General features: G+C 41.0%; 1 pseudogene; it reads right to left on the bottom strand.

Moving 5' to 3' along the window:
• Positions 1-1,043: 1,043 nt before the first annotated feature.
• Positions 1,044-10,982, bottom strand: LOC102119726 (osteoclast-stimulating factor 1 pseudogene; annotated as a pseudogene).
• Between the last annotated feature and the right edge of the window lie 5,337 nt (positions 10,983-16,319).

Raw genomic sequence — 16,319 nt, 5'->3', positions numbered from 1 at the left:
TGAGAATTTGTGTTGGTGTCATTCTAGGGCAGGCTCTGTTTGCAAAGGGGCCCCAGAGGTTCTTATACAGCCTGTGGGGTCATTGTTAGGCTCTTTTATATTCAACTACTTGTTATGGATAAAAAGCATACTCATCAATACATGGAGGTTATTGGCTGCACAGTGAATTATAATAATGCAATTTTAAAGTTTCATAATCATTAGTGCTAAGCTTTACCAAGTGAGTTGTGACTCAGATGCTCAGCAGTACCACAATCTCTAATAGGTTCTTACCCACAGGTGCCTTGTCTCTGCCTGGGAATTCATCTGTTGTAGGTGTGTGCTTGGATGGTGTCAGGAGCTGGCTAGAAGTGGCTGGGAGATGGTATCCCAGGGACAGCCCTCAATTAGTAACAAGCAGGAGTTCAAGGATAAATTCCCCAGTTCCTCATTTCTCAGCAAGACATCAACTTACAGAGTTTCCCAGAAGTCTCCAGGAGTGCTGAGACAAACATTGTCATGGAGACCCTAACCCAGTGGCACTAGAGGAATTAAAGACACACACAGAAATATAGAGTGTGGAGGGGGAAATCAGGGGTCTCACAGTCTTCAGAGCTGAGAGCCGCAAATGGAGATTTACCCACATATTTATTGACAGCAAGCCAGTGATAAGCATTGTTTCTATAGATTCTAGATTAACTAAAAGTATTCCTTACTGGAAATAAAGGGATGGGCTGAAATAAAGGGATGGGTCTGGCTAGTTATCTGTAGCAGGAGCATGTCCTTAAGGCACAGATCGCTCATGCTATTGTTTGTGGTTTAAGAACACCTTTAGCGGTTTTCTGCCCTGGGTGGGCCAGGTGTTCCTTGCCCTCATTCCAGTAAACCCACAACCTTCAGCGTGGGCATCATGGCCATCACGAACATGTCACAGTGCTGCAGAGATTTTGTTTATGGCCAGTTTTGTGGCCAGTTTACGGTCAGATTTGGGGGCCTATCCCCAGCATGTCCCTGTTATTTGTTTTGGAAAGTGGTGAAAGCAAAGGCAGCTTTGTCATGGTGAGCTACTTCTCGCGGGACTCGGGATCTGCATCTGCAGACTATACAAAGACAAACAACACAGATTAATAACACAATCGTCATTAAAATCACAGAGCTTCCAAGTGTTTTTATCCATTTTAATGGGTTACTAGCTGCTAATCTGTCTGCAGCTCCTTCAAGCACTCCAGTTTCTGGCATTAAGGTCAGGTGTGCCTGGGATGCGTTAAATATTTGTTCTTTTAATTTTGCAACATCCAAAGACAAGTTTGCAGAGTATCCTTCTAGATTTTTTTTTATTCTTTCCCAAATTTTGATCTTATTAAGAACCATTAATAGTTTCCACAAATCCTTATGTTTAGCTCCTACAGCAGGCCATATCATTTGAGGTTGAGGTGCCACTATACCACCATATTTCCAGATAACAGGAAGTCTTGCCATACTTCTTATCATTTCTACCATCTGACCATTTTGTTCAGACCAGCTGAACACAGTGTGGCCGTGGCACACACAATGAGAGGTGCAATTCAAGCTAAACATTCCCTTAGGAGACCAATCAATAATGATTCCATAGGAATAATTGTTCAGCACCTCTGCCTGTTCTGCAATGCAGTCTTGCCAAACTAGTACGTTCATGTTTTCTGGCCAGGTTCAATTTTGTTTACAAATAGGTTTTTGAGGGCGGTATGCCTCAATTATAGGAGCAGATTCATGATGGTGAATACTGAGATTAGAAAGCATGTGTAACTGTGTCATAGAGTGATTACATCCAGACATTATTGCCAGCCAAGATTGATAAATATACCCAATAAGTATAATTGTTCTGTGTCAGCCTATACTCACGGCAATGGTGATCCCCGCTATCATAGCTACCATTAAATTACTCATTGTGGCTGGTTGTCCTGCTTTCCTCAGGTTTTCTTCTGCCATCTGCAACAGCTTCTTGATCGGTCCCCAAGTAGGTGGCTGTGTTCGACGGGTGTTGCTCGTAACAATTGGGCTCCTCCTCAGCATCAGTCTCGACATGGGCGGTCCTCGGGATCCTCCTTGAATCTCTTCCTTAGCATCTGGTTCATGATAAGGTTTAAGGTATCTTGATGGTATCCAAACTGGCTGTTGATTTGGTCCTGGAGAAACACAAGCATAACCTCTACCCCAAGTTGTTATTTTACCTATTTCCCAAATTTTGGTATTGGATCTCTCTACCAAACCAGTTGTTCTGCTTCAGTCTTTGCAGCTGGTTTCTGTAGCTGCTGTTCAGCTGCTGATAACATCTGGCCTTTAGGCAGGCTCAAAAAATTTAAAGTTAATAATGCTAGATTCAGTTGCATCTGGGGTGTCCCACAGTCCCTGTTTTACCCTCTCTGCTTTTGCAACTGCTGTTTCAGGGAGAGATTCACTCTTTTCACTGTGGCTTGTCCTTGAGAATTATACACGATGCCAGTAATGTGTTTAATATTCAATATAGAGAAAAATGTAGCTAGAGCTTGGATAGTATAGCCTGGGGCATTATCTATTTTAATAGAAGCTGGAATGTCCATCACTGCAAAACACTGCAAAAGGTGACATTTAACACAGGCAGAAGACTCTCCTGATTGGCATGTAGCCCAGACAAAGTGAGAAAAGGTGTCCACACATACATGTACATAAGCTAGTCTCCCAAACGAGGGAACATGTGTGATATCCATTTGCCAAAGAGAATTAGGTTGCAATCCTCGAGGATTAACTCCTCTTGTAAAAGATGAGGAATGTACCATTTGTCAAGTTGGGCATCACTGGATAATAGCTTTATCTTCCTTCCAGGTAATGCTCTATCTGCTTTTGAGACCAGCAGCATTAACATGGGTTAAATTGTGAAAGTGTCTAGCATTAGTTATTGCATTAGCAACTAGGTGATCAGCCATTTGATTCCCTTCAGTTAAGGGTCTTGAAAGAGGTGTATGAGCCCTAATGTGAGTGATGTAAAAAGAGTGCATTCTACTCCTAACTGCTGTTTGCAATTGGGTAAATAAAGTCATCAGTTGTTCATCTGTATGAAATCGTAACTGAGCATATTCAATTAATTGTGTGGAATGAACCACATATGAAGAATCAGAAATCACATTAACAGCCATGTTAAAAGCAGTCAATATCTCAATTATAGCTACAAGCTCTGCTTTTTGAGCTGAAGTATAGGGCGTCTGAAAAACTTTACCTTTCGAACCAGAATAAGAAGCTTTACCATTACTAGACCTGTCTGTAAAAACATTCTCAGCACCTTCAATTGGTTTAAATTTAGTTATTCTAGGAAGGATCCAATTAGTTAATTTCAAAAATTGAAACAGTTTCATTTTAGGAAAATGATTATCGAGAACGCCCACAAAGTCAGCTAAATGGATTTGCCAAGTAAGACTGTTTATAAAAGCTTGCTGTATTTGTGCCTTTGTGAGAGGGACAATAATTTTTCCAGGATCATATCCATGTAATTTAACAATCCAAGTTCTCCCATTAACTATCATAGTAGTGATTTGATCCAAATAAGGAGTTAGAGTCTGTGAATTAGGACGTGGAAGAAAAAGCCGCTCTACAAGATCTTGCTCTTGAACAATTACACCAGTAGGTGAATGCTGAGTTGGAAAATTAGAAAATCTAGAGTCTTCTCTGGATCTATTTTATCTATTTGAGCTTTATGGACTTGCTTTTCAATTAGCTGCAGCTCTGCCTCAGCTTCTTTTGTTAATTGCCAAGGGCTAGTGAAACTAGGATCTCCTCTAAGAATAGAAAATAGATTATTCATGGCATAGGTAGGAATGCCTAGAGCAGATTGTATCCAATTAATGTCCCCTAGTAATTTTTGAAAGATATTTAATGTTTTCAATTGATCCGTACGTGTGGTTACCTTCTGTGGCACAATGGTAGTGTCATTTACTAAGGTCCCCAAGTAGGAGTAAGGAGTAGTCTGAATTTTGTCAGGAGCTATAATTAAACCATCATGAGAAATCAAATTTTTCAAGTGATCATAACATTGGAGTAATATTTCTCAAGTGGGAGCAGCACAAAGTATATCATCCATATAATTAATAATGTAACACTGTGAAAATTTTTTACGAGTAGGTTCAATTGCTTGCCCTACATAAGTCTGGCAGATTGTTGAACTGTTTAACATGCCTTGTGGCAACACTTTTAAATGAAAACACTTAGCAGGCTGCAGGTTGTTTACTGCAGGTATTGCAAATGTAAACCATTCACAGTTTTGTTCAGCTAAGGGGATAGTAAAGAAACAGTCTTTTAAATCTATGACTACTAAAGATCAATTTTTCCGAATCATGGCAGGAGAAGGCAATCCTGGCTATAATGTCCCCATAGGTTGTATAACTGAATTAATGGCTCTAAGATCTGTCACCATTCTCCATTTACCTGATTTTTTCTTAATTATGAAAACTGGGGAATTCCAAGGGGAAAATGTTGGAGCTATGTGTCCATTTTCTAATTGTTCATTAACGAAGTCTTCTAAAACCTCCAGTTTCTCTTTACTTAGCTGCCATTGTTCTATCTGAATTGGTTTATCTGTTAACCATTTTAAAGATATAGGTTCTGGAGGCTTAACAATGGCCATCATCAAAAATGATATCCTAAACCTCGGGGGAACTTTGTCTTTCTGCTTGAAGCGGTTTCTTCAAACCTTGCAAATTTTTTCCTAGTCCCATACCAGGGACATACTCCATTTCATGCATCATATGTTGACTTTGAGGGCTATATAATTGCTCTGGAATTAGAATTTGTGCTCCCCATTGTTGTAATAAATCTCTTCCCCATAAATTTATAGGTACAGAAGTTATAATTGGTTGACTAGTCTCAGGTTGTCCATCGGGCCCTTCACAATGCAAAATATGACGACTTTGATATACTTCAGGGGCTTTACCAACTCCAACTATGTTAAATTGAGCAGGCTGAATTGGCTATGCCGACGGCCAGTGCTGTAGAGAAATGATTGAAATGTACGCTCCTGTATCTTCCAAACCTTTAAATTTCTTTACCTGAATAGTTATTTCACAGGTAGGACGTTTATCAGTAATTTGATTTATCCAATAAGCTGCTTTGCCTTGTTTATTTGTGCTTCAAAATCCTCCCGTTCATTTAATTTCACTTTTCCCGTTTCCACATATGGCACAATGAGGAGCTGTGCTATGTGCTCTCCTGGCTCTGCTTTCCAGGGGACAGAAGTAGATACAACAATTTGAATTTCCCCATTGTAATCTGAACCAATGACTCCTGTGTGTACTTGCACCCCTTTTAAATTTAAACTAGACCTTCCTAGAAGTAATCCTATTGTCCCCACTGACAAGGGTCCATAGACCCTTGTTGGGACCTTTTGCGGGGGTTCCCCAGGCAGAAGGCTCACAGCTTTTGTGCAGCATAAATCTATTGCGGCACTACCGGCTGCGGCAGGGGACAGACATCGCACAGGGGGGAGGGAATGGCCTGAGCCAGAAATGTACTGGTTTGGAATGAGGCCCGGGACAGGCCCCTCATGGCTTTTCCCGAAATCGGGTTTCCATCTTTATCAAACTTAGAGTGACACTGATTAACACAATGTTTTTCTTTTTTTACATTTTGGACATATTTCAGGCTCAGTAGTTTTCTTTCTTCCCCTATCTGGTGGCCTGACTCGCTGATTTTTTCCTACTTTCTTTTTTAGTATGACCTTGCTTCCCACAGTTAAAGCAAGCTTCAGGAAATGGAGTATTTCCTTTACCCACTCTCAGTCCTGCCATTGCCTGGGCTAGCAGAGTAGCCTTATGCAGATTGCCTCTGATATCATCATAGTCCTTGATATAATCAACTAAATGTGCTTTCCCTCTAATAGGTTGCAGAGCAGCCTGGAAATCGGGATTAGCATTGTCGAAAGCTACACTATATCCTGAGCAGCCTAATCTGCAATCACCTTTTTTAAGAGACTCCTGTAACTGAGCTATAAAATCTGCATACGGTTCTTTTGGTCTCTGTTTGACAGCACTAAAGGAAGGGTATTGTTCTCCACCTGAAGTGATTTTTCCCCAAGCTCTAATGCACACTCCTCTAAGCTACTCTATGGCATCCTGCTGCATGACCACTTGTGCATCTAAACCAGTCCAAGTGCCGACCCCCAAAAGTTGATCTGCAGTTATATTAATTTGAGGTTGGGCCTGGGCATTGTGAGCAGCCTGAAGGGAAGCTTCATCTGCCCGCCAAGTTTTAAATTGTAAGAACACAGCAGCAGTTAGACAAACTCGAGTAAGAGGGTCCCAGTCAGTAGGAATCATCCGACTGGAGATTCTTTAACAGTTTTTAAAACATTCTTTAACAGTCCCATTACAAAAGGAGAACCTGGTCCATACTGGTTAATAGCTTGTTTAAATTCTTTGAGTAATTTAAAAGGAAAAGGCTCAAATGTAGCTATAACATTTCCCTGTTGGTCTGGGGGGGTGTATTCTAACGGGGAACTGCCAAGCCTCTAAATCACCCTCTTTTCTAGTTTGTTGAATTCCTGCCTAAGTAGAACTGAGAGCGGTCGCTTGAGGCACTGCTTGAACAGTCACTGGCGCAACTACTTTTCGCCCAGTGTCCTCCGGAAAAGAAAGATCTGGGGGGTCAGGCCACATTTTTTCTTCAAAATAAGGAGGGGGTGCAGAATGGTAGGGATGAACCTCTTCCTCCTTAGCTGCTTTAGCTTTAGCTGGCAAACAAACCTGCTCTGTTACCTCTTCTGTTACTTCGTTTTACTCTCCTTCCTCCTCATCATCAGTGTGAAAAGGTTCCAAGGTAGAACGAACCAGAGCCCACACTTGTCCCATTGTTACTCTGATGCTTCCAAGTGCCCCTTCTTACTCACCACGGGGATAGCTTAAGAGTATTCGGGCGTCCTCCAGCTTAGTTCCACGTTCTCCCACCGTCACCCCAGTGACCCTTTGGCCTGAGTTCGAGCCTCCACATTGGGAGCCGCTTGCTGAGACCAGCTTGGTCATGGAGACCCTAACCCAGCGGCGCTAGAGGAATTAAAGACACACACACAGAAATACAGAATGTGGAGGGGGAAATCAGGGATCTCACAGCCTTCAGAGCTGAGAGCCCCACACAGAGATTTACCCACGTATTTATTGACAGCAAGCCAGTGATAAGCATTGTTTCGACAGATTCTAGATTAACTAAAAGTATTCCTTACTGGAAATAAAGGGATGGGCTGAAATAGAGGGATGGGTCTGGCTAGTTATCTGCAGCAGGAGCATGTCCATAAGGCACAGAGTGCTCATGATATTGTTTGTGGTTCAGGAATGCCTTTAACGGTTTTCCACCCTGGGTGGGCCAGGTGTTCCCTGCTCTCATTCCAGTAAACCCCAACCTTCAGTGTGGGCGTCATGGCCATCACAAACTTGTCACAGTGCTGCAGAGATTTTGTTTATGGCCAGTTTCGGGGCCAGTTTATGGCCAGAGTTGGGGGCCTATCCCCAGCACAGGAGGATTGAGTCCCAGCTGCCCACACTGGTCACCTACTCATTAATTGGCTTCTTTTCTTCTCTGTCTCATTCCCCAGCTCTACTAGTGGTACTTTCAGGGGTCACCTCCCAAATGGATTAAATGCCCTCAAATCTTTGTCCCTCAGGAGGAATTCTGTCTAAGACAAACCACAAATTTAACATATGAAATGTTTCTTTTTTTTTCAATGTAGCAAACAAGACACACAGAAATCGGAAATATTACCACTTCTAATACTGGTTCTCAAACATAGACTTATTACTGTTACATGATTTTTATTTCTTTCTGGTAAATAACTTTACCCGCCTAGACTCAGGAGTTGGATTGAAATGTCAGACTTACTGCAGGTTAGGTGAAGACGGGATGATGGTTGACAATGGAGGACTGGGGACATGGGACCTGGAAAACTTTCAAAAGCCTCTTCCCAGTTAGACAGCCCCCTTTTAGTGTTACATTTGGCTCTTCACAGGAAGAGATGTCTCAATGAACGGCTCCAACCAAATCTAATAAATGTTGATGATTTTATAATCCAGTACTAAAGACAGCACACACCAACCACGTGCTGTTTAGATTATTGTATTGATATAAATATATGGATAAGTAAGTGCATGTTTGTATATGTGACATATATCATATATACATATATAAGAATATTTATTATATAATCTGTTTATATATGTTTTTATATTACATATAGTTTTTTTCTCTTGCTAGGATGTTTTATATATTTAATCTATATTTATTTTTATCATTTTTAAATTTTTTTTGTTAAGACAGAGTCCTGCTTTGTCACCCAGGTTGGAGTGCAGTGGCATGATCTTGGCTTACTACAGACTCGACCTCCCTGGGCTCAGGTGATCCTCCCAACTCAGCCTCCCGAGTCACTGGGATCACAGGCATGTGACACCACACCTGGCTAGTTTTTGTATTTTTAGTAGAGACAGGGTTTCGCCATGTTGCCCAGGCTGATCTTGAACTCCTGAGCTCAAGCAATCGCCCACCTTGGCCTCTCAAAGTGCTGGGATTACAGGTGTGAGCCACGGTGCCCAGCCCAATGTATATTTATAACATTCCCCACAATCATCTTGGGTTGGCACCAAGGCCTTTAAAAATATAGAAATTTAAAATGAAGGGAAGGCTAGAAAACTATAAAAAACTCAACACCCTTAAAAAAATTTTTTTAACTGTCATAGAATGCAAATAATATAAAGTTCACCATCTTAACCATTTTAAGCATACAGTGCAGTGGTGTTAAGTATATTCACATTGTTGTGCAGCTGATCTTCAGAATATTTTTATCTGGCCAGGAGCGCTGACTCACACCTGTAATCCCAGCACTTTGGGAAGCTGAGGCGGGTAAATCACCTGACATCAGGAATTTGAGACTAGCCTGGACAACATGGTGAAACCCTATCTCTACTAAAAATACAAAAATTAGTTGAGCACAGTGGCGGGTGCCTCTAGTCCTACCTATTCAGGAGGCTGAGGCAGGAAAATTGCTTGAACCCAGGAGGTGGAGGTTGCAGTGAGCCGAGATCACACCACTGCACTCCAGCCCGGGTGATAGAGTGAGACTCCATCTCAAAAAAAGAAAAAAAAAAAAAGAAAATCTTCCTCTTGCAAACCTGAAACTCTATACCCATTAATCAATGGCCACCACCATTCCACTTTCTGTTTCTATGAATTTGACTATTTCAGATACCTCATATGAATCATACAGTATTTGTCCTTTTGTGATTGGCTTATTTCACTCAGCATAATATTCTCAAGGTTCATCTGTGTTAGAGCATGTGTCAGAAATTCCTTCCTGGCCAGGTGCAGTGGCTCACGCCTGTAATCCCAGCACTTTGGGAGGTCAAGGCAGGCGGATCACTTAAGGTCAGGAGCTTGAGACCAGCCTGGCCAACGCGGTGAAATGCCGTCTCTACTAAAAAGAAAAAAATTAGCTAGGTGTGGTGATGGGTGACTGTAGTCCCAGCTACTTGGGAGGCTGATGCAAGAGAATTGCGTGAACCTGGGAGGTGGAGGTTGCAATGAGCGGAGATTGCACCACTGCACTCCAGCCTGGGTGACAGAGCAAGACTGTGTATCAAAAAAAAAAAAAAAAAAAGAGAGAGAGAAATCCCTGTCTTTTTAACACTGAATCATATTACTCTTTTCTTTTTAAAGACTCTTAAAATGTTTATTCTTGTCAGAATAGCTGATGATTTTCTGTTATGTATTTTGGTTTATTATTATAGTAAGCCTTCCCTCCTTTGAAAAATCCATTCAAAATATGTCAATCCTTGAGGTAAAGAAGTTTAACCAAAATACCATCCTGATTTTTTTTCCCCCAAGACAGAGTCTTGCTCTGTCTCCCAGGCTGGAGAGAAATGATGCAATCTTGGCTCACTGCAACCTCCACCTCCCAGGTTCAAGCAATTCTCCTACCTCTGCCTCCCCAATAGGGATTACAGGTGTGCACCACCACATTCGGTTAATTTTTGTATTTTTTTTACTAGAGACGCGGTTTCACCATGTTGATCAGGCTGGTCTCGAACTCCTGACCTCATGATCCACCTGCCTCGGGCTCCCAAAGCGCTGAGATTACAGACATGAGCCACTGCGCCCGGCACTCATTTTTTTAAAGAAAAAAATTATAAAATTCCTTTAGCTTGATAAATAGAAATCATCTCTTCTTGTTCTACTCTGGTGAACATAAATGTATTTTATACAGTAAAGAATCCAGTCATTTATTGGCAAACCAAAGGTAAGAACCCTTCATTTACCTGTTCTACTCCAACACAGTACAACACTGCCATGTTCATATGTACTTAAAAAATAATTACCAACCCTCTTCTGGCAGACAAAGTTTTGGAATAGCAAGAGCATTGCTTAATGTTCGAACTGCATCTGTCTCCTGTTTCTTTTACAGGAGAGATCCATGGGCGTTGTTAACCATGCCCAAAGCCAGCTTCTTCTCATTGTTTCTTCAGCCTGTTCTGACACCTTTTGCCTGAAGCAACTGGACAATATCTGCATAACCCTGCCAGGCAGCAGCATGCAAAGCTGTGTCTCCCAACTTGTTCTGTTGGCTCGGTTAAATCCTCGGTTGAGTAAATAGCATTTCCACTATATCTCTGAAATCCCATGACAAACCTAGTCTAAGGCAGTGCTTCCAGCCTCGTCTAAGCCATTAACACCCACTCGGTTGTCCAAACACTCTCGCAACCAACTCAAGTTGCCTCTTTTTGCTCCTTCAGACATAGATTGTCAATGGATTCTGCCTGCTCAGCCACATAGTTGCTTGGAGTTAGTCCAGTCCTGCCTTTGGAGGTGCCTTTCCACCAATTGACATCATTCATATCAGTAATGTAGATGATATCACCTGCCTCAAAGCATAGTTCATCTGGAGTTCTGGGTTCAAACGTATAGAGGGCTCTGAAGACTTTATCTTACCCTGGTTTGACTGGTTTGGGTGGCAGCTTCGACATCTCACTTCCTTGAGCTAGTGAGCTGCAAATTCTAAAGATGACGCTGAAAAGCCCCGCTTGCCTGCTACCTGGCTCTCCAAACACCTCAAGGTTACTTTTTGTCTGGTTTACAGTTATTTGCCTTCAAGGACTGGCGCCCACCCTTGGCTCTCAATGATATTTCATTGTATGGATATACCACATCTTGTTTATCCGCTTACCCACTGGGGAACACTTGTCTTCCTTCCACCTTTTGGCTATTGCAAACAATGCTGCTATGAATATAAATGTATCAATACCTCTTCAAGTCCTGCTTTCAGTTCTTTTGGGCATATCTCTAGAGTGGAACTGCTGGATTCAACACTCTTCATTTTTAATTTTACAAGCCTCTTCCCTCTGAGACCACCAGCTGGAGTTTACCACAGAGAAAACAAGAAAGAATGAGCTGAGCTGACCTCTGTTCTGGGGTTTCTGTTAAGGCCAGTTCTAAATGAATTTTGAGACCCTCTTGTGGGATTACCCAAGAACACTTTTTGCCATAACTTGTTCTCAGATTACAGAGTCTTCTCTTCCTCAGCTGCCCCCAATTTACCACCGTATTTCCTCTGTTCTCATAGTCAGCCACTAAGGCTGCTGGTCCTTCACGGGATCTTCATGGACATCTGGATAAAGTTCAAACTCTTTAGCAAGGCAAACAGAAACACCGTATTTGTAATCCGGTTCTTGCCTACCTCTTTAGACTTATGCCTGAGTGTTCCTACAGATGCATGGCGTTTTGAAATGGAATGGGGTGTCAGGAATGAGTGATAAGGCTCAGGAATGGGAAGACAGCAATGCGTGTATATGTACATGTATACAATTATAAAACATTTGTGCGTGTGTGTCTGTGTGTGTATGTGTATGGGTATATAGATAGATAGATTAATTAATTTTTTTTTGCCACCATGCCCGGCTAATTTTTTTTTATCATTTTTATTTTTAGTAAAGATGGGGTCTCACTATGTTGCCCAGGTTTGTCTCTGACTCCTGGGTTCAAGTAATCCTCCTGCCTCAGCCCTTTAAAGGGCTGGGATTACAGGTGTGAGCTGCCATGGCTAGCTGATAAATAGACTAATTTTATATAGATGGAGTCATTTTCTATATGTGTATCTATTTAAATTTATTTGTATTTTTTTTTTTTTTTTGAGACAGAGTCTCACTCTGTGGCCCAGGCTGGAGTGCGGTGGCATGATCTTGGCTCACTGCAACCTTTGCCTCCTAGGTTCAAGCGGTTTTCCTGCCTCAGCCTCCTGAGTAGCTGGGATTACAGGCACGCGCCACCACGCCTGGCTAAGTTTTCATCTTTTCAATAGAGATGGGGTTTCACTATGTTGGCCAGTCTGGTCTCAAACTCCTGACCTCAAGTAATTCACCTGCCTCGGCCTCCCAAAGTGTTAGGATTACAGGCATGAGTCACCGGACCTGGCTTCATTCTCTGTATAATTTTAAAACTCTGTATAATTTTAATATAAAATATTTCAAGCATAATCAAAGATAAAGAAATAGCTAAATAAATCCCCATTTATTCATCATCCATCTTACCAACTCACAGCCATCTTACTTCATTGATACTTCCAACCTCTCCTCCTTCAATTATTTTGAAGCAAATCCCACATGTCATATTGTTTTTATACTTAATATCTTAGTATATATCTCTAAAAGATAAGAACTCATTTTTAAAATAAAGGCTTTAAGATCACTCTTGGTGTTGTACATCCTATGGAGGTTGGACAAATGTGTAACAACATGTATTCACCTTATAGTATCATAATCAGAAGTTTCGCTGCCTTAATAATCCTCTAGAATAGGGGTCCCCAGTCCCTGGGCCATGAACTGGTTCCTGTCCGTGGCCTGTTAGAAAATGGGCCACACAGCAGGAAGTGAGCAGAGGGTAAACAAACAAAGCTTCATCTGTATTTTCAGCTGCTCGCCGTCACTCCCCTTACCACCTGACTCTGCCTCTTGTCAGGGCAGTAGCTGCATTAGATTTTTTTTTTTTTTTTTTTTTTTTTTGAGACAGATCTTGCTCTGTCGCCCAGGCTCTGGAGTGCAGTGGTGTGGTCTCGGCTCACTGCGATCCCCACCTCCCAGGTTCAAGCAATTCTCCTGCCTCAGCCCCCTGAGTCACTGGGATTACAGGTGTGCACCACCATGCTCAGGTAATTTTTTTATGTTTAGTGGAGACAGGGTTTCACCATGTTGGCCAGGCTGGTCTGAAACTCCTGACCTCAGGTGATCTGCCCACCTCGACCTCCCAAAGGGTTGGGATTACGCGCGTGAGCCACTGTGCCCAGCCTGCATTAGATTCTCATAGGAGCACGAACCATATTGTGAACTGTGCATGCAAGGGTTATAGCCTGCATGCTCCTTATGAGAATCTAATGCCTGATGATCTGTTACTGTCTCCCATCACCCATAGATGGGACCATCTAGTTGCTGGAAAACAAGCTCAAGGCTCCCATTGGTTCTACAACATGGTGAGTTGTATAATTATTTCATTATATATTACAACATAATGATAATTGAAATAAAGTGCACAAGAAATGTAATGTGCTTGAATCATCCTGAAACCATATCCACCACCCCCACCACTCCATCCTGTCCATTGAAAAATTGTTTTCTACAATACCAGCTCCTGGTGCCAAAATGGTTGGGGACTGCTACTCTAGAACTCTTTTATTATTTATTTATTTTTCTTCAATTAACCCAAAAGCTAGATAGAACTCTTAAAACATAACTGCAGTGTCATTATCCTAATAATTCCCTAATAACATCAAGTTTCTAACCAATCCTTAAATTTTCTTAAATGCAGCTGGGCACCATGGCTCACACCTGTAATCCCAGCACTTTGGGAGGCTGAGGTGGGAGGATTGCTTGAGCCCGGGAGGCCGTGCCTGCAGTGAGCTATGATTGTGCCACTGTGCTCCAGGCTGGGCAGCAGAGCAACACCCGGTCTCAAGAAAAAAAATTTCTACATGCTTTTTTATTTTTTAACAACCTGTTTGAATCAAGATCCAAATAAAAGTCAGATGTTGTTTTTGGTTAATATATCTCTCAAGACACTTTTGATCTATAGATGCTTGCTATCTGTTTCTATAGCTCTGTATTTATCTATAGCTAGATACAAAGATGTAGGCCTACATAGAAATACGATTCCATTTATTTGTATTTATTGTGTTATTTTCTTTTTGTCCATAGAGTTTTCCCCAGTCTGGACGTTCCTGACTGAATCTCTGCGCTGTCATTTCACCCCCACGTGTTTTATGAATTGATAGTTAAGCCTAGTGGCTTGATCAGGTTCAAGTCCAATTTTTGTTTTTGTTTGCAAAACTACTTCACAGGTGGTGTCTGTTCTTCCATTAGAAGGTACATTACACCTGCTTGTGTATCTTTTGTGATGTTAATGGACACTGACCATCAGTGCCAAAACTCATTACTTCATAAGGTGCAAAATGGTGATATTCTAATTGCACCATTGCATCTTCATTAATTGTGTAGAGTACTTCTGTGAAGAGAAACTTCTGTTCATGTCCTTTTTTTTTTTTTTTTTTTTTTTAGAGAGACACTCTTACTTGGTCACCCAGGCTGGATTGCAGTGGTGCAATCATTGCTTACTGCAGCCTCAAATTCCTGGGCTCAAGCAATCCTCCCACCCCAGCCTCCCAAGTAGCTGGAACTGCAGGCATGTGCCACCACACCTCGCTAATTTTTGTATTTTTTGTACAGATAGTGATTTCATTGTGTAGCTCTGGCTTGTCATGAACATACACTCTTTTGTTACCTTAAGGTATCATTCTTACATGAAAAGCAGGGTAAATGATCATTTCTTTTCCTTTATTTTCCAATTTTCAAAATAATGAGTTGGTTTCCTAGCATCCCCTAAAAGGAATTAGTGAATTCTTGAGTGTCATTATGAACTCTTGAATTCAAATGTATTTAATGTATTTCAATGTGTTATCCTTATTTATGCTCAAATTCTCTCGTTTTTAGCCAGTGAGAGCCTATCCTATCAGCTTCCGAGTCCTTTGTCCAGATCTCAGGAGTTTTTAACAGCTTCCCAGCCTTTTAGTATAAAAATATGCCCCCTGCCCATCCATTTCCTTCCCCCAACCTGTAATCAGTCATTTAGCCAAGAAGCCTTGGTTCCTTTCAGTGTAAATTAGTATTTGGAGACCACAATCTGAGCATAATGGGAAATTTTTCAATACAAAACATTCAATATGTTTTATTTAATTAATTAAAGAAAAATAATTCCTTGTACAGGAGAAAAAGAAAAGGGAAGAAATTTAGTACAACTTTCTTTACCACAAAAGATAGCCTTTTCTTTAAAAAATCTACATAAAGACAATAAGGTCATGAAAAATATTGAGTTCTTAGAATCATGTTTGAAACAAACTTCAGGATGGGTATAGTAGCCCACACTGTAATCCCAGCACTGTGGGAGACCAAGGTGGGAGGATTACTTGAGGCCAGGGGTTGGAAACCAGGCTAAGCAACATCGAGAGACGCCCATCTCTATAAAAATAAAAACAAAAATAAAAAAAGTAGCCAGCGGTGGTGGCACATGCCTATAGTCCTAGCTACTCAGGGGGCTGGGGCCAAAGAATGGCTTAAGCCAGGTGATTGAGGCTGCAGTAAGCCATGTTTACACCACTGCATTCCAGCCTGGGCAGCAGATCAAGACCCTGCCTCTAAAATATAAATAAATAAATAAATAGGACGAATTGCAATATTTGACAGTTTGAATCCCTGAAAAGATTAAGAAGTGAGTATTCTTTATTACTTCTCACTTTCCCTCCCTCCATCCTGACCTCTTAGTTATATTGTTTTATTTTGTCAATGTTTGTAACATGAATATTTTATTTTTTGTAATCATGATTTTCATAGCTCTTTTTAAAGTTTTAAAGTTTTTAAGTTTTATTTGATACATACAAATTATATCTCTTTATGATGTGCAACATGATGTTTCAAAATATGTATATATTGTGAAATGGCTAAACCAGGTTAATTATTAACATATGTGTTACCTCACTGATTTATTTGAGGTGAAAACACTTAAAATCTACTCTTAGCATAGTTCTTTGATCTTAATTTTATATTTAAATGGGCACAGCACTGAGCATCAGTCCTTTTCTTTATACCTGAGTTCTTTGTTTTGATATATGTTTGTCAAGATTTAGCCATCAATTTTTCATGGCATATATTCACTAATTTAATTATTCAAAGTTTCCCTATACAAACTATGCTACAGTGAACCTTGACAGTGTGTGTGTATTTTTTTGGTGGATATCTATGATTTAGATGTTGAGTCTAAAATGC

This window comes from Macaca fascicularis, chromosome 11 (assembly GCF_037993035.2).
Source record: "Macaca fascicularis isolate 582-1 chromosome 11, T2T-MFA8v1.1".
Classification (NCBI taxonomy): domain Eukaryota; kingdom Metazoa; phylum Chordata; class Mammalia; order Primates; family Cercopithecidae; genus Macaca; species Macaca fascicularis.
This window is presented reverse-complemented; position numbering and strand designations above follow the sequence as displayed.